Below are 19,341 nucleotides of genomic sequence, written 5' to 3' on the forward strand. Positions count from 1 at the left end.
AAATGTAGTGTGTTCTGTTATATAACTGAACTCAAAACCAAACCAATGTCAAACTTATAGTCTTTAAAATCCATTCAGTCCTACTTCCTATTCAGTCAATTGCTAAGACAAAGAAGTTAATTTATATATGGGACACACAGCGGCCTGCTTATTTTCATCGTCACCTGAAAGTCAGAACAGCTGCTTGCGTGGCATTTTTGTAGCTGGTATTGCAAGGTATGTGTGACATGTGCTAAACATTCAGAATACTTTGGTCACCATTCCAGAGAACATGGTTTCATGCTGATGACGTTCATTTAAAAAAAAAAAAAAACCATACCACACCACCACCACACATGAAAATTTGATTTGAACTTCTTTGGGGAGAATTTATGTTTCCTGCTATTTTACCCACATTCTGCCATATATTTCATGATATGACTCTCTTATGATGACCCAGCAAAACGTTTGTTTTAAGAGCATGTTCACAGGAGATTTGACAAAACACAAAGAAGATACCAATGTGAAATTTCTAAAGATAGCTATAGCACTTGACCTATAGATTAAGAACATGAATTGCTGTTCAAAACCCAACAGGGATGAGGCGTGGAGCATGCTTTCCAAAGTCTTTAAAGAGCAACATTCTGACAGGGAAACTACAGAACCTGAATCCCAAAAGAGGAGGAACATAGGTCAATGCTGTGGTATTACTAGATCAGCTAGGTAAAGCAGGGTTAAGTTGTAAAGGGCTATTTAAAGATTATCTACAGGGATTAAAAGAAGATTTGTGCTCTTTCCCCCACCCACCTCCAAATGTATATAAAGAGTTCTAATTTGAGACTTTAAGAAACCTATTCATATTTTACCTTAGCAATATCACAAATTAAGGATGTTAAGAGAAAGATAAGTCAGCTAATCATGTAGTTGATACAATTTTAATCGAGTAGTCGATACGTCAATAGGTGAAGACTCTGTTCCAGCTCGCGCCAAGTCCAGGAGGTACCCGATGCAGCTTTGCAGTTTAAAAGTAGTAGGAGCCAGGTGCACAAATTTCACAGATGATTCATGGACAGGGGCTGCTTCGCAGGTCCAGGACTGTTGCGGCTCTGCATTATAAATGTAGTAAGAGCTGCCCAGTTATTACTACATTTAAAATGCAGAGTTGCAGCTAGGGTAGGTCCTAAACCCCGCACAAGCTGGGAATGAGCAAGCCCAGGATGGCCATGAACACAGACTGCTCTGGCCGCAGCCTCTGTCGGTGGTGGCTGGCTGTGAACAGAGGCCGCTCCGTGGAATGCGGAGCAGCCTCCGCTCACAGTGAGCCTGGACGGGTCACCAGCAGAGCCTGCTTCAAAGCAGCCTCCCCAGCCCCCTCCCCTCCCTCACCATGCTGCTGCCTTTAATAGGCGCAGCAGCACAGGGGGAGGACGACAGGCAGCATATTGCAGAGACTGCTAGGGAGAACCAGCTTTTAATGGATGGCTGCAAAAAGGGGCTTAGGGATCAAAGCTCTCATCCTTGCCTATCAGACCACTAGTAGGGATATAATAGTGTAGTTGATTATCTGAATAACTAATAAGCAAAAGCTTATAGGTTAATGCTATAGACTACATGCATTTTCCACCCCCAGCCCACACCAGTAAATTTTTTTTAGCAAGCTGGCCAGCAGTCAAACTCAGTCCTGGCTCACCCTGGGTCCAGGACTTACCCCTGCTGCAGCTCTGCATCTAAAGCATATTAGGACCCAGGAGGGAAGGCAGCTTGGCTCAGTTCCAGCTCACACCAGGTCCAGGAGCTCAAACTCCCTCCTCCACACCACCCCCCAAGACAGGGGTTGCTGTCTCTTCATCAGAGGTAGCAGCACAGGGTGACAGGCAGCCAGTCTGTGAGCGGAGCCGATTTTTAAACTGGCTCCCCTCAAAGACCAGCTCCAGCCTGCCATCCTGTACTGCTGCCTCTGATACAGCTGTGGCATAACATAAGAACAGCCCTACTGGGTCAGAGCAAAGGTCCATCTAGCCCAGTAGCCTGTCTGCCGACAGTGGCCAGCACCAGGTGCCCCAGAGAGGGTGGACCGAAGACAATGATCAAGTGATTTGTCTCCTGCCATCCTTCTCCAGCCTTTGACAAACAGAGGTCGGGACCCTTGGCTAATAGCCTTTTATAGACTTAACCTCCATGAAATTATCTAGCTTCTCTTTAAACTCTGTTATAGTCCTAGCCTTCACAGCCTCCTCTGGCAAGGAGTTCCACAGGTTGACAACACGCTGTGTGAAGAACTTTCTTTTATTAGTTTTAAACCTGTACCCATTAATTTCATTTGGTGTCCTCTAGTTCTTCTATTATGGGAACTAATAAATAACTTTTCTTTATCCGCCCTCTCCACACCACTCATGATTTTCTATAGCTCTATCATATCACCCCTCAGTTTCCTTTTTTCTAAACTGAAAAGTCCTAGTCACTTTAACCTCTCCTCATATGGGACCCGTTCCAAACCCCTAATCATTTTAGTTGCCCTTTTCTGAACCCTTTCCAAGGCCAAAATATCTTTTTTGAGGTGAGGAGACCACATCTGTACATAGTATTCAAGATGTGGGCATACCATAGTTTTATACAGGGGCAGTAAGATATTCTGTCTCTTATTTTCTATCCCTTTCCTAATAATTCCTAGCATCCTATTTGCTTTTTTGACAGCCGCTGCACACTGTGTGGAAGTTTTCAGAGAACTGTCCACGATAACTCCAAGATCTCTTTCCTGATTTGTCATAGCCAAATTAGCCCCCCCCCCCCAATCATACTTCTACATGCCTCACAATTTTATTCTTTACTATTGTTCAACTAAGTTGCCCGGTACTGCACTCAGCAGCGCAGAGTGGCAGGGGGCTTTTTGGGAGTGAGGCTGGGCCGCCCTAGCTGCCGGGCCCACCACTGGGAACTACAGAATAGTCAACTAACTGATAATTCATGAGGCTACTTGACTATTCAATTAACTGATATTTAACATCCCTAGCCACTAGGCTCAGCACATAGCCCCCCCAAACAGACCATGGGTATAACACACCAGACAAACTTACATTAAGGGCCATGCAATCGCTCCTCCTTCACTTGGAGAAGTCCCTCCAAAAACTCCCATGAGCTGCTCCTGTTTGCTAGTTCCAAATGAGGTGTGGGGTTGACTGGCCAGTTCGTAACTCTGGTGTTTGTAACTGAGATTCTACTGTACTTGCAAAGATATGGGGAGGGTTTTTTTAAACTTAAACTGAACCATTTAGGCATTAAATTTCAAAGGCCAAAGACCCTAAATGAAAAGAAAAGCTTTTATATAAAGGCAGATGGTAAGCAGAAAGCATTATAGGAAGTTACCTGTCTACAGACAATAGCACTGCTCTGTATTTTGACAGACCCCATGGGAGAATGTACTGTCTGCCTGTGAGAAAGTCTTACATGCTGGCCTTCCAAGCATAGCTAGTTTACAGTGAAGCCAACAGACTGCAGCAGCTGAATGGGCACAAACTGCTCTATTGTATCTAAAGAAACAATAAATCAAAAACCTCATCTCTTTGCAAGTAGGTGCACAAAGCTAAGTGATGGAATGTTTGACGCAAGGTCTTTTATCCATGAATAATGGAATCTGTAATGAGCTACAGTGACTGGTAGGTTAACTATTGCATTACTTTCTCCTGTGAAATACTAATGCAACATGTAAGTGACTGCCCACTGAAAACAGCAGCAGGTGAACCAGTCAACCAGCCCTAGGAGTAATTAAAAAGGACACAGTGTATGCTAATACAGTTAAGTGGAATACGATTACTAAACATTTTAACTCAAAATGTAGTTGTACCTAAAATAGTTTACCTGGAGAATCAGTATATGCTCATTTTAGCCATCCATCCACTAGGATTTCACTAAACTCTAGCCACAGTTGTAGACGGAAGGCCATATAACTTGTAGAGGAATGGCAGCACAGCCTAGTGGACAGAGCAATCGACTGCAATTCAGGAGATTTGAGACCTATTCCACGCTTTGACACTGCTAGGTGATTCTGGGCAAATCTCTTCACTGCTCCTGTTTCCCCATCTGTAAAATGGGGATAACGTACCTCACTGGCATTGAAAACCCGATGAAAAACATTATGAATTACTTTCTAGAGTACCTGGCAGGGTGAAAGGGAGAAGAGTTGTGAACCAGAGGCATATGTTCTCATTCAAGTAATATATGCAAGCCATCACAAGAAGAAAACAATTAAAATGTGTCCTTAAATTCTTCTTTGTAACACACAAGAAAACTTTGAGATGCGCAATGTTTTTGTTCAAGGACAAATGCTAAAAGGTCACTAAGACACATAAAACAGTTCAAAATTAAGTCTGAAGTCAGCATTGTGCAGACCAACACTTGAAAAAAAGTGTACTCCACCACTTCCCAATGGCACATGGGAAACCTTCCCAGACAGGTCTCTGCACGATATTAATCCCTAAACCACAAACTTCCTAAATGACTTCTGTTCTGCAGAATACATTTCTAGTTGTTGCTAGTACACCTTTCCAAACCTGAACAAGAGTAAATCTGGCACTGTGACAGCTTGTACACAAAATACAAGCAGCAAGAGCAGAGGACTCTAGCTCACAGCCCATCTACAGCCTGAGCAGTTCCACAATCCAGCCTGCATGCCTGTCCTCATGCAAGTCCCTGTGGTCCTTGGAGGCTAGCGGGAGGGTGTCCGTACACTTCCCCCAAGTCCAGTTCCTGCTCCACCCTCTCCCCCTCATTGCACTCCTTCCCCCAAACCTCCTGTCACGGAGTGTCGGGGGGTCCCCGACCTTGCACCCCCATCCACAGCCAGATGTGACTCTCAGCCGGCAGGTAGAACAGACGGTGTATTGGTTCAGAGAAACACAGCATACCTGCGGATCAATGTTAACATGGAAGCCAGGGCAGACTGCATTAGTTCTCTGAAGGGGGGGGGGGGGGCGTTCCCAGGCTCCACATCCCCTTTTCCTGCTCCAAGCCTCCTCTTTCTGCTAGCCCCAAGGAGACGACTCCTCTCTCTGGCCCTACCCCCCAGCCTGGGGCAGCTCCGCCTACCCCATCTCCCTTCTCCTGTGTCTGGCCCTCAGGTGTCTGGCCCCAATACACATCTGCAGTGAGTCATCAGGAACAACACATAACACAAGGCAGCACAGAGCGAACACAGGATTAGAAGTAGACGGCACCCTCACGTTACATGGCCTTGGAATTACATGGGGAGGGGAGTGTAGTCCTGGTGCAGGGTGGCAACAGGGGTCAGGCTCCCCTGCCATCATGGCAGCAGACTGGGACGTTTTGCTTCCCCCACATGGACCCAGAAAGCCACCCCAAACTGTGCTGTGGATGGGATGGCTCTGCACACACCTCCCCTAGGCCACAGGGACATTCCAGCAGGGGAGTCACTCTAGCCCCACTGTGCTGCCCGTGTTGGTGGCTGGGGTCCCAGGGTACTTCAAAATTGCATGGAGATGGCAGGCAGGACAGGGCCACATTCAGGAGGTCAGAGACAGGGGATGCATGGAGACCCTTACCCTCCAGCATCACTGCCAGAGCAGGGGTGCCCGCTGGCCCACTAGGAGAATTTGAGGACTAGCACTGACCATAAAGTAAACTGAGTTTGAGGCTCCAGAGCAAGAGCTAAAATAGCTAGTGATGTTCACTGCTATTTAAAATCCGAGAACAGTAGTGGATCAACTATGTTAATTTCATGCTACCTAGGCAGCACAGGAAGATGTTCATGAAGAAAAAAAAACCAATAATCTAAAGAAGGATACGGCAGATTCTTCTCCTGCTCCTCTCAGAGCAGCCGGGAAGCAGTGATTTGCAGGTATCTGTATGCACGGACGCAGGTTTCTGCAGCTCATTTTTGTTGAGATGGATGTGGATTAGGGATGTGGAAGCGTAACCGTGTACAGGGTTTACTGATGAGCCTGGATTCATCAGTTGAGGCTGCACGTAAGCATGCAGGTTAAGGTACACACGGGGAGCTGGCGACTTCTGCCCCGCATGTAACCACTGACATGGACAGCAGTTACACGGTTTCCTAATTAAACACGTTTTAACATCCCTAATGCGAATATCTGTGGATCATTTCTGCAGAGGCGACTGCAGATACCAAGTCTGTATCCACGCAGGGCTCTACTGAGAAGATCCTGGCAGAGAAAAAAATTAAAAAAAAAATTTCTTCCCCTACCTGCAGCTAGGGATATGGGAAGGTACCTACTAGAAGAACTAGATATAAAAGACACAGTCCCAAACAAGTAGGGCTCAGGGAAAACAACCTGGTGAAACTCCCAACTTTCTCCCATAATCAGCAGCTGATGATAGGAGGGTTCCAGGTTTCTCATTAAGAAGCTGCCCTTCCTCATGACATTTCATACTGGATGCCTATTAGGTAGAGACGTTTTTCATACCTTGGCCCAAACACCACATTGCTATACACTAGTGCTATCGGGGATTACAATATTTCAGTGAAAGAACAAGGACTAACCTATACAAAGTTCTTAATATTTTCAAAGATATATACAACAGGTTAGAACAGGGATTGGCAATAATTTTTAACAGGGGGCCATTCCAAGATTTTGGAAAGTGGTTGAGGGCTGCACTCTTGCAATGATAGGAATGGAGATGCAGGGTCTGGGATGGAGGTTGGGTGCAGAAGGGAGCTTGGGGTAAGGGACTGGGGTGCAGAAGGGAGACTGGAGTTGGGATGAGGTAAGCGGTTGTGACCTAGGGAAAGGGACTGGAGTGCAGGCGTTTGGGATGTGACCTAGGGTGGAAGGGGACTATGATCTGGGACAGGAGACTGGGGTGCCAGATCTGGGAGGGGATATGGGTGTAGGAGGGGGACAGAGTTTGAGTATGTTGAGTGGGGGGGAGGGGAGGCAGAGAGTTGGAGCAGGAAAGGGCTCAGGTGCCAGAAGCAGGCTGTGGACAAGAGACTTACTTGCCAGCTGCCAAACTAGCCTGCCTGCCTGCTGAGCTTAAAATGTTTCCCAGCCAGCCTGCCTGGCCATGTGCTTCATGAATAACTGAGCCTAGGAAAGGGGGCATGATTCTTCTTAGCTGCCTGTTATTCTAACAAGCAGCTCCCAGTGGCTGGTTTCTGCCAGAAACCAGCCAATGGGAATGTGCTGGGGGCTGTGTGGCTCCTAAAATTTCCCCCCTCCCCTCCAGTTTTAAAACAGAAATGGAGCCCTGCAGCATGGGGCTGCAGGGCAAGCTGGGGAGCCTGCCTGAGGCTCCCTGCTGCCTCTGCGGGCCAGATCCAGTGGCTTGGCAGGCCGCATCTGGCCCATGGGCTGTATTTTGCTCAGGCCTAGATTAGAAGTTAATTACACTAAACAGACTCTTCCCTATATTGCTGGAATCAAGATGAATGAGTAAGCAAGTAAACACAAGAACCATCACAAAAAAAGACTAATATACTTAGTGTTATTTTCACCTTAAGATAAGAAGTTACAAAATTTTCCATAGAAATCTTGATACAAGAGGGTCACAGGAACAAAGTTAAAAATTAAGTGTGTGGAATAGAGAAGTCTGTTTTGGTTTTACTTGCATTCTAAACACAAAAAATTCACAATTCCAGTTTTATTTCACCATTTATTTTTCTGACTCCCGCTGAAACTACGGACCACTACACAATGCACAAATTGCACCAAATTTGATTTTTCCCCTGCACTCCTGCTGCTGGGCTGATAGCAGTAGCCCCATTATTCTATGGGATTTTGACAAAAAATATTCAGCATTTTAAAATATTGTGCAGAATTTAAAATGTTTTGGCAAGTTTCTCCAGAATTGTCCAAAATTAGATGCACCGTGGACTAAGCAGTTTCACTTTCAGCTTTTCCTGCTCCTAGCACAAGGTTGCACCATGTGTTACAAACATTACTGAGTAATGTTTAGGTTTTTTGTTTTGTTTTTTAAAGGCCCATCTGCCTATAAGTTGAACATGAAAGCAGCTCTCCAACTCCACTTGCCCTCCAAATACCCAGACAGAATAAAAGCTTCTGAAAATTAATAGAAAATTCAATCATTAGGATTTGTAAAATCTTAGGACACAACCCTCTCCTACCCTCCCCAAAAAAATGCTGATCCGAGAGCAGGTATACGAAACCTCTGATCTGAGGTACTGGGCCACTGCCTGCAGAAGTTTACTGATCCTAACACCACTTGTATTGATTCTCTGGGGTCTCCAGTTCTGACAGCCTACAAAATATTTGAACCTAGAAGCATGAGGTGTCACTTTATTGAAAAAAATAAAATTTCTACGTACCATGTGCTAATTTAAGTAATTCAATACTCCTACAAGTCAGCTTTTTCCAGTATTTGTATCTTTTCTGCAGTTCCCTCAAAGCCAAAGAGAGTTGCTGTTGCTATATTATTGCCATAATAATCAGTTATTTTGACAGAACAGCAGCTACAATAGCTCAATGGAGAAAATTCATATTTATTATTAGGTCCACAGTTTTTCCATCTGGATTCATTGGGCCATTGCAGCTTCTTCTAAATACAGATGCAGGTCTTGTGTTAATAGGACTAAAAATACCTCATACTTTAAGTGGCAATACAAATATAACAAATAGTCTAGTAGCATCTTAAAGACTAACAGACTCCAGCCATCTGAAGAGGGTTGTGCCCACGGAAGCTACATGTACATGTTTTGTTAGTCTCTAAGGTGCTACTACACTATGCTGGTTTTTTTAAGTTTTTCCTGTTACAGACTAACTCGGCTACCCCTCTGAAGCTTTTTAATACAAATATAGTTATGTGCAAATGCTGTAACATATTGGGGGGCAGGCACCTCACAGGAGCTGGCTCAAACGGGGAGTCGGCTCTGTGGAAGGCAGTAGCAAGGGAAAGTGGCTCAGCAGAAGCCAGCACAAACCTGCCACATCCCCACACCACACTGCCTCTGTATTAAGGGGGGGAGGGGGGGAGAGAAAGGCAGCTCCATGGGAGCTGGTAAGTATGGAAGCCAACTTAAAAGCTGGCTCCCCACTCACATTGGCTCCCCACAAGCACCAGCTCTGTGGGAGGGTTAAGCCATACCAGCTCCGACTGCCTATGATACAGACACAGCAGCGGGGGCTTCATGTAAGGTTTAGGCTTTAGGTTTACAGCTCATTGGTTGATTGTGTGAACAGCTACATGATCACATCCCTACTTTAGACAGGAGAAAAAATGCTTTTGCCATTATGACAAGATTCCAGAAGCTTTGAAATTGGAGAGAGAGAGACAGTCTGTACCCCATGTTCACTCCTTTGACAAGATAGGTGTGCCTTGTGAGATAATTTGAGAGTTTCAGGCAGGAAGGTGCTCCAGCCCCCACCAGTTAACCTGAACCGGTAAGCCTCACCCATTAAGTGAGGCTCACTGGTTAGCCTGTCAAAGTCACTTAACTAGTGAGGTGAAGTTATTTTCTGGCAAGAAAGAAGGCACAGAGTAGGGAAAAATCCTGACCTTTTGACAAAAACAGATGGATTCCCATCCTCACAGACTTTGTCTTTTGAAGCTCAGACGGGGAGAATTCTCTAAGATGAGAAAAGAACTGTAACAAGGAGAGCAGATGTCCCAAATTCTCTTTCCCTCTTTCTATAAAAGGGGCAGGCTGATCCGGTCCACTAAGCTTTTTAATCTAGCCTGTGGCCTACCCTGCCAGGACCCTTGGGCATGGAGCAGCTCCAAGTGGCTCTCTGTACCTGGGGGGGGGAGGAGCAGCCAATGGGAGCAAAGAGATTGTATCATGGGCAGTGCGCAAAGCCACGCACACAGAGCACAGAGAGCCACACGGAGCAGCCAGCAACCAGGTTCCCTCTGGCACCCTCCCCCAGGTAACAACTCCCTCTCAGACTTCACATCCTCTCCTACCACCCCCCAGCCAGGCTCCTCTTCTGTGCCCATATCCTCTCCCAGACCCTGCATCCAAATTCTCCGTGGCAAGTCACAACCCCCCTCTCACCCAAACTCTGACCTCACACCCTTTCCTATACCCCAGAAACCTACCCCAAGCTCCCTTCCGCACCCCATCCATAGAGGTGTGTGGCCCTTGGCTACTTTATCTAGATATGGGTGACAGGAGAAGGATCATGTGAGGATTACCTGTTGTGTTCCCTCCCTCAGGGGCAGTTGGTATTGGCCATGGTTAGAAGACAGGATACTAGGCCAGATGGACTTGTGCTCTGACCCAATATGCCGGTCTTATGTAAATTTTGGAGTGCCTGCCCCCTTTATTATTGCCCACCTCTGCTCTATACCCATGGCATCAACAAGACCTGAGGAACAAGGAAGCAGCACTGGACTGGGAAAGGGATTTGGACTGAAACATTCAGTCAGCAGAACTGCTAAACATGTAAGGAGAGAGATCAATGCTTGGAATCAGGCATTAGTAGCATTTGACTTTTTTCCCTTGTAACCAATTCTGACTCTTATTAGGGATGTGAACAACTAGTTGACTAGCCGATAAGCAAATACTTATCGGACAGTCAACACGCTAGTGGACTAGCAGCTTCCCCCCTTGCTGCCTATCAGAAAGAGGCACCAAGGGGAGGGGGTGCTTCAAAGTGGCAGCACCACATGGAGCCCAGGGTCTGGCACTTTGAAACGCTGTGTACAGCCCGGGGCCACCTGGAGATTCATTGTGGGGACCAGGAGAACTCAAGCAGTCCCTTGCTGGCCCTGTGCTCCCCACAGTGCTTTTGCCTTTGAAGTGTAACAGCCCCCCTGGGGTTATTGCTACACTTCAAAGGCAGAATCACCCTTATCAACTAGTCGATGCAAATTGCATCGACTATTCAATTAGCCACTTAATCGAAATTTTACCCCTCTAACTTACACCACCTCACTTGTAGTCACTTAAAACAAGTTTAATTACAGAAGGATAGACTTTATCTAAAACCATGTGTTTGAGAAGTTCCATATGGGATCATTGGATTTGATATTTTCTAATAAAATGACAAATTTTGTACCGTATTTTCCGGTGTATAAGGCTACTAGGCGTATAAGACGACCCCCTAATTTTTTAGTTAAAAGATAGGTTTTCGTCTTATACCCCAGCGCCCCTCCACCTCCCCGGCTTTGCTCCCGGTGTCCCTGGTCTGCTGGAGACGGTCCCCAGCAGACCAGAGGCACCGGGAGCCGCGCCTGGGCTGCCCCGCCGCCGGAGCCCCTCCGCGGCTTTGCAAAGCCTCTGGGGCAGCCCAGGCGTGCCTGGGCTGCCCCACCACCGGCTTCCCCCAAGGGTTTGCAAAGCAGCGGAGGGGCTCGGGCGGCGGGGCAGCGGCGGCGCGCCTGGGATGCCCCGCCGCCTGTATACCCGGCGTATAAGACGACCCCCGATTTTTGGGAGATGTTTTTTAGCATCAAAAGTAGTCTTATACGCCGGAAAATACGGTATGTGCATACATTATCCAGAATAGAGCTGGGCCGTAGAGACATTTCTAGGTAAAGTCTGGGGCTTGGAATTTCATAATGGAGTTCTACAGTGTAATTCACGAATGGATGGCTACAGCCTTCATACAGTAGAACTCAGGACAACATGCTGGAGGTTGAGAGAGAGCAGACCATTGCTTGCATGGCAATGCACCGTAAAAGGCATCCCAGGATGAAGAACTGAGGGAGACAACTGTTCACCAGTTCAGACTTCACCCTGGGTAATGTCACAATGTGTAGCACTTTTTCCCTATCAGAGTTAGCACAACATTACTAATTAAATTAGAACAAAAGTGAGGTGGGATATGACAGAAGATGCAAGGTAGTGATCAAAATTAAGAGGATGATTTTCAAGGGTAATATTAAGCACATCTTTCCAAATGTATGGACTACTGGCGGTGGGAGCAGAAATTTAAAAAAAAGTCAGGGAGCACGATTCAAAGGAGTTTGAGAACCTCTGCTGTAGTATCAGATGCATTTAATATTTTGTGCTTAATATTGGACCTCTCTTTTTCCCTAGTCAAGGCAGCTGGAGACATTTCCAACACAGCAGCTATAGTTGAACCAATTCTGACTGATATTTTGAACCAATGCTAAAGACTTTCAATACTAGTCAGTCGATTAAAATGCTTGTACACATGCCCATGTGATGGAAAAAAGGTTCTTTACATAAATGAAACCAAAGATGAAGTGCAACAAACTCAATAGCTGACATGCAAGTGCAAAGGACAGCATCACTTGTCATAAGATCTGAAACCTGCCCCATTTTAATCCACCTTCCAACTTCTTGAACATCCCACCTGCCATGTCACTTAAAATACTCAGCAAAAGAGGCTTGGGTTATGCCATTGGAAAGCTGCAGCAGTTAGTTCACAAGTGTTTCGTAACTGACTCAGAGTCTGTCGTGTGTCAATTTCAACAACGCTCTCAAAGTCATTAAGGTTACAGGTCAAAAACTAAACTCTCCATAGAGTTTGTGAAACTAGCCCTGAGGCTGTTGGGGTTTTTAAAAACTCTACTTTCTTTTAACCAGTGTTCCTCTGTGTATAATTTGGTATACACAATGTGCAAGGGGAAAGCAAGATTTCCTTAAGCATGTGTTTTCAGTGGAGGTATCAACATCTTCAGCAGGTGACATGTGCTAAAGCCATCCTTGGAGGTGATTTCTAGCAGCATGAACTGAAATGTTCAATGTTTTTCATATTAGTCTAAATTTCAGCCCTAAAAATGCCATTGGAAAACACTGAGCTAAAGAAGGTAAATAAATTAGTATTTAAAGTAGGTCACACTATTTCTAACAACCTCTTTGGAAATTGTTTGATAATAAAGTGAATGTAGCTATTTTCCGAAGACAGCTGGTAGCTTGGTGTGGTACTTCAAGAATATCATGATTACAGCTCCTAGGCAATTAATGGACTTTAAAAATTATTTTTCAGAAATTTTAGTAGATTTTCAGAACAGATAAAAAGTTAAAATTTGTGTCATTACCATCCTTGATCATCTCTCTCAAGTGATACCTTGGTTACAGCAGGATGGACAAATACCCAACTACGGACTAGAAAACTATTGTACATAAAGTCTCAGAGGTGTAGCCATGTTAGTCTTTTATATTTTGGTTAGTTTCAAAACTGCCACAGAACCGCTCATTTTAACTGTACAAAAATTCATCTTGTCACTAATGGACATAACTAAGACACTATTTTTATACCTTTCTTAGTTATATAAGTTTGCCAAGTCAGACTCTGAAGCTGTCCCATCTTCCTACTGAGACCTTATGATAACTAGTACATTGCATTCAAAATAACTAAATTCTAACACAAGAAAATGGGACTTTGTTGCTGTTTTTTCAAAGGTGAGCTTCAGTTGATCACTTTCAATGTGACTTTTCAATCTGAAAGGGTATATTTTGCATGCTTACATTTTATAAGATACTACCACATTTACCCAACATTGCTCAAATCCTTAAGGAGGAACTCAGGACAGAATATGTGGGGTGCAGGAATCAGGAATGGGAGAGAGGAGGGGCTCTGGGCAGGGGACTGTGTGGAGGGTAGGGGGGGGGCTATCCTCCCCCATTCATCAGATTCATACCAGGGCTGCTTGCTCTTCCCCTTCCTGTCCCTGTTAGGGAGCAAGCGCTAAGTGCACAACTCATCTGCCCCCTGCACTCCCCAGCCAGAGTGAGGAATGCAGCAAACCACATTTTTCCCCTCACTCCCTAAGGGAAGGGGAACAGCTAACAATGTCCCCATAGGAATCTTCAGCCCCCTTCCTTCCCCTCCCTCCCCCTCACCCAAGAGGGCCTATGGAGTGGAAGGCTGGGAGCTGGGATAGTCCAGGACAGGGAGACAGCAGCAAGCCCCTTACACCTACCTGGCAATTGTCTCTTTTCTGTATGGTTTTATGAAAAGCAATCCCATGCAAGGAAAATCCCATTTTCATGGCACAACCAAACCCTTATGTTGTTTTAAGTTATAAGAGAAAGCTGCATACTGAATTTGGTGGTCCTAGCTCTTTCTGTTTAAGGAAGAGCTCTTGAACAAAAACTCTCAAGTATATACTAGATTTAGTGATAGAAATGTAGCCGTGTTAGTCTGGGGTAGTTGAAGCAAAATGCAGGACAATGTAGCACTTTAAAGACTAACAAGATGGTTTATTAGATGATGAGCTTTCGTGGGCCAGACCCACTTCCTCAGATCAAATAGTGGAAGAAAGTAGTCACAACCATATATACCAAAGGATACAATTTAAAAAAAATGAATATGAAAAGGACAAATCACATTGCAGAACAGAAGGGGGATGCGGGGGGGTGGGAAGGGGGAGGAAGGAAGGTAAGTGTCTGTGAATTGCTGATATTAAAGGTAGGGAGAGTGGGATGTTTGTGAGTTAATGGTATTACAGGTGATAATTGGGGAAACTGTCTTGGTAATGGGTGAGAAAGTTCAAAGACTTGTTAAGTCCTTGTTGGTAAGTGTCGAATTTTAACATGAATGACAGTTCAGAGGATTCCCTTAAAATTCGACACTTACCAACAAGGACTTAACAAGTCTTTGAACTTTCTCACCCATTACCAAGACAGTTTCCCCAATTATCACCTGTAATACCATTAACTCACAAACATCCCACTCTCCCTACCTTTAATATCAGCAATTCACAGACACTTACCTTCCTTCCTCCCCCTTCCCACCCCCCCGCATCCCCCTTCTGTTCTGCAATGTGATTTGTCCTTTTCATATTTGTTCATTTTTTTTTAAATTGTATCCTTTGGTATATATGGTTGTGACTACTTTCTTCCACTATTTGATCTGAGGAAGTGGGTCTGGCCCACGAAAGCTCATCATCTAATAAACCATCTTGTTAGTCTTTAAAGTGCTACATTGTCCTGCATTTTGCTTCATACTAGATTTAGCAATTGTTCTTAAGGCATATTAATGTTAAAACACACTGAGAAAGGAACACAGATGCATGAATCTCTCACAATAGTATTACTGTTTCACACAACTCTTTACCTATCCAACTACTTAAACTTCCAGTTTAATGTGACATTCTACCCAGTTACACCTGAACAAGCAGCTGCAATTTAGACATTTTGTTGCAAGTCATGACTGGATTTAACTTCAAGTCAGCAGAGAAAGGTATAGTATCTTTCAAAAGACTTGAGGAGAGTGCCCATTCTACCACTATCAATAACACTGCTGAATACATCCGAGAATCTAAGTTAATTAGAAAAAATGCAATTTACTCTCAATTTTCCCTAAGATCGTATTTGAGAACTTGGCATGTTTTCTTAACCCCTTTTAAGTGAAGTGACTGATCTAGTGAATAGAAGATGCTGTTTTCAGAAGAACCTAAACCTCAGTAGCAAGAAACACTGTTGGCAAGAACTACATAATGGCTGAAGATCCATCACAAGTTATTTTATTTATACTAACTGGAAGTTAATGTTCAGGAGTTGGTAGCCTTTCTACATTTCCTAATGCTGTCATTTGTTTCAAAGGGTAGGCCTGACAAAAATAGCTGACTGGAAACATGGCTGTTTGCTGCCAACACTTTTCAGATCTAAATAGGAAGGTGCCACTTAACATGGAATACATTATATTCACAATGCTTAATGTAAGTGTCTCACCAATGGATAACCACCACAAAGCAATAATTCCAAATACAACCTTATACACTAACTCTATGCAAGACATTCAGATTCAGTAACAATGATACAGGTAGGGCTTTCCCAAGCAAGTAGGCCTGGGGCCTTCCTTCCAAGTTACTGGGAGCTCTTCTTACACTATCTTATTTGCAGTTCTAGGTTTAAAATCCCAGCTCCACCATTGTCTTGCTGTGTGACCTTGGATAAATCATTTAATACCACAGAGAGGACAATATTACCCCACTTGTAAAGCAGGGGTGAAACTTACCCTCCTTTGTACAATGCAGAGATTTACAGAGGACTACAAATGTCTCAAGGGGTGGGTATTTTTCTATGCCACATTAATCCATGAACAAGCTCTGCAGCGTAGCTACTACGTGTAGGCATTTTAGGTTTTTGTTTGATAGAACACACCAGCTATGTAAAGCACAGAACAAAGGTTGCCACTTTGTATCTAGCCTAACACAACCAAGTTTTCTTCCCTCCTGTTTGTGTCCCTCCTCTAACTCTTCCCCCCCCCTTTAAAATATTTGCTTTCAGAAGGATCCCTATTGTCCACAGCCCCAGCAACGTTTACTCTTTTCCACAGCGTCACTCCTTTCTGTGCGGCCAGAGGAATGTTCTTCTCACACCGATGGTGCCAAACACACTGGGGCTTTCAGAGCACAGGAACCGCTCCATGAAACGGCTTGTTTTTGTAGCCCAGACGGCTCCATGTTTCTCAACCCCCAGCACCACCCGAGAGAGCAGGCAGCCCCCCCCCCACTTACTTCGGCCTGCATGCACGATGATCCTTGCAGGGAGGCTGCGGGAGGCCTGGGCTACCCCCCCCCCCCGTTCCCACCCTGTCCGCAGTTAATTACACCCCCAGGCCGCCACCCCCCCATTCGCACCCTGTCCCCAGTGAATTACCGACCACCACCCCCCATTCCAACCCTGTCCGCATTAATTACACCCCCAGGCCGCCACCCCCACCCCCATTCGCACCCTGTCCCCAGTGAATTACACCCCCAGACCACCACCCCCCATTCCAACCCTGTCCGCATTGAATTACACCCCCAGGCCGCCACCCCCACCCCCATTCGCACCCTGTCCCCAGTGAATTACACCCCCAGACCACCACCCCCCATTCCAACCCTGTCCGCATTGAATTACACCCCCAGGCCGCCACCCCCACCCCCCGCACCCTGTCCCCAGTGAATTACACCCCCGACCACCACCCCCCATTCCAACCCTGTCCCCAGTGAATTACACCCCCAGGCCGCCACCCCCACCCCCATTCGCACCCTGTCCCCAGTGAGTTACACCCCCAGGCCGCCACCCCCCATTCCAACCCTGCCCGCAGTGAATTACACCCCCAGGCCGCCACCCCCACCCCCATTCGCACCCTGTCCCCAGTGAATTACACCCCCCGACCACCACCCCCCATTCCAACCCCCGCATTGAATTACACCCCCAGGCCGCCACCCCCACCCCCATTCGCACCCTGTCCCCAGTGAGTTACACCCCCAGGCCGCCACCCCCCATTCCAACCCTGCCCGCAGTGAATTACACCCCCAGGCCGCTACCCCCACCATTCCAACCCTGCCCGCAGTGAATTACACCCCCAGGCCGCTACCCCCCCCATTCCAACCCTGCCCGCAGTGAATTACACCCCCAGGCCGCCACCCCCCCCATTCCAACCCTGTCCCCAGTGAATTACACCCCCAGGCCGCCGCCACCACCACCCCCATTCGCACCCTGTCCCCAGTGAATTACACCCCCAGATACCCCCCGTCCCGAGTGCATTATTGCCCCATGTGCCCCCCCTCTCACCCTGTGCCCATGAATTACAGCCCCACTCCCAGCCCCCCCCGCAGTGAACCACACCCCCAGCCCCCCCCGGCCCGCCCCCACCATTCCCACACGCTGAATTACCGCCCCGGGCCGCCCCCAGCCCTGCACGCAGCGCGGTGCCGGAGACCCCCCCCACGAGGGGCGCACCCCCGCGCCCTGCCCCCAAGCGGGCCCGGCCGGGGGGGGGGTCCCAGCTTCCTTCCCCTCCCCCCGGCCCGCCGAGCGGCGCCGAGCCCGCGCGTGCCCGTGACGCCGGGGCAGGAGCCCCCCCCCCCCGGGGCGCGAGGAGGGGGCGCGGCAGGGCCCCCCCGTTACCTGCGGACGGAGCGGGACTGGAGCAGGAGGCTTCGCGACAGGCCGGCCGGGCAATGGCAAAACCTCACGCAACGGCGTGCTCACCCGCCGGCTGCATATATCCGGCGCGCAGCCTAACCCCGCCGCACCGCGCCAGCCAATCACCGAGCGCCGCACTTCGCAGCTCGGACGCCGTTTGGCCAGGGCCGCCAAATCAGGGCGGTGCTTCGTGAGTGGCATCGAACGCACCCTATCGGCACTGCCGTGAGGCAGGACGCCGTTAAGGTGAGCGACGTAAGAACCAGCCAACAGTCGTTGAAATGGCAGCCCCGAGGGCGGGATAAAGCTCGACTGACTCCCCCGGTGACCAATAAGGCGACGCAACTTTCGCTATGAGGTGAAAGTTGGACGAGGCGGGGGTAAGGTGCCCGCGTAGGGTGGTTACGCCGTAGAGCGGCGCCCTGGAGATCAGGCTAGGTAAACCCCGTTTTAGACAGGGCCGGCACTCGTTTCGGGTCTGGGCGCCGCAGCCAATTAGGAAGCCCGGCTGGCTCTGACTGACAGGCCGCACGCGACAGGCTCTTAAAGGCAAAGGCGGCACCGAGGCAGGGTCAGCCCGCCCCCGGCCGGCAGCCGGGCCCCGCCCCACGGGGGGAAGGGCCGCCCGCGCCTCCCCCCACCTGCTGCACCAGGCCACGTGCTGCTCCCCCCAGCTGCTCTGGCCCCGCCCCCTGGGTCACCGTGACCCCCCCCCGCCTCCCTACCACCGCACGGCTCCAGAACCCCCCCCCGCCTCCCTACCACCGCACAGCTCCAGAACCCCCCCCCGCCTCCCTACCACCGCACGGCTCCAGAACCCCCCCCCCCGCCTCCCTACCGCCGCCCCCCCCGCCGCACGGCTCCAGAACCCCCCCCCCCGCCTCCCCCTACCGCCGCACGGCTCCAGAACCCCCCCCCGCCTCCCTACCGCCGCACGGCTCCAGAACCCCCCCCCCCCAGCCCCCCTCCCTACCCCCTCCCCCCCGCCGCACGGCTCCAGAACCCCCTCCCCCCCGCCTCCCCCCCTACCGCCGCACGGCTCCAGAACCCCCTCCCCCCCGCCTCCCTCCACCCCCTCCCCCCCGCCCCGGCTCCAGAACCCCCTCCCCCCCGCCGCCCTCCACCCCCCCCCCCGCCGCACGGCTCCAGAACCCCCTCCCCCCGCCTGCCTACCGCCGCACGGCTCCAGAACCCCCTCCCCCCCGCCTCCCTACCACCGCACGGCTCCAGAACCCCCCCCCCCCCCGCCTGCCTACCACCGCACGGCTCCAGAACCCCCCCCCGCCTCCCTACCACCGCACGGCTCCAGAACCCACCCCCGCCTGCCTACCACCGCACGGCTCCAGAACCCCCCCCCCCCCGCCTACCACCGCACGGCTCCAGAACCCCCTCCCCCCCGCCTCCCTACCACCGCACGGCTCCAGAACCCCCCCCCCCCCCCCCCCCGCCTCCATACCACCGTACGGCTCCAGAACCCCCCCCCCCCCGCCTCCCTACCACCGCACGGCTCCAGAACCCCCCCCCCCGCCTGCCTACCACCGTACAGCCCCGCCATCGCCAACCCCCCCACCAGGCTCCCTACCACCGTACAGCTC

At 49.0% G+C, this 19,341-nt stretch overlaps 1 protein-coding gene across 2 annotated transcripts in view; it reads right to left on the reverse strand.

Moving 5' to 3' along the window:
• The window catches only part of G3BP1 (G3BP stress granule assembly factor 1), a 47,096-nt gene extending 29,224 nt beyond the window's left edge, over positions 1 to 17,872 (reverse strand). Inside the window, exon 1 of one of the 2 annotated variants that reach the window (XM_075900587.2) lies at positions 17,729 to 17,872. The gene's annotated coding sequence lies outside the window, so the exon portion shown is untranslated. The remainder of the gene's footprint in view (positions 1 to 17,728) is intronic. The other variant, XM_075900588.2, reaches the window with a different exon arrangement.
• Between the last annotated feature and the right edge of the window lie 1,469 nt (positions 17,873 to 19,341).

Source organism: Pelodiscus sinensis, chromosome 16, assembly GCF_052426305.1.
Source record: "Pelodiscus sinensis isolate ZL-2025 chromosome 16, ASM5242630v1, whole genome shotgun sequence".
NCBI classification, from domain to species: domain Eukaryota; kingdom Metazoa; phylum Chordata; order Testudines; family Trionychidae; genus Pelodiscus; species Pelodiscus sinensis.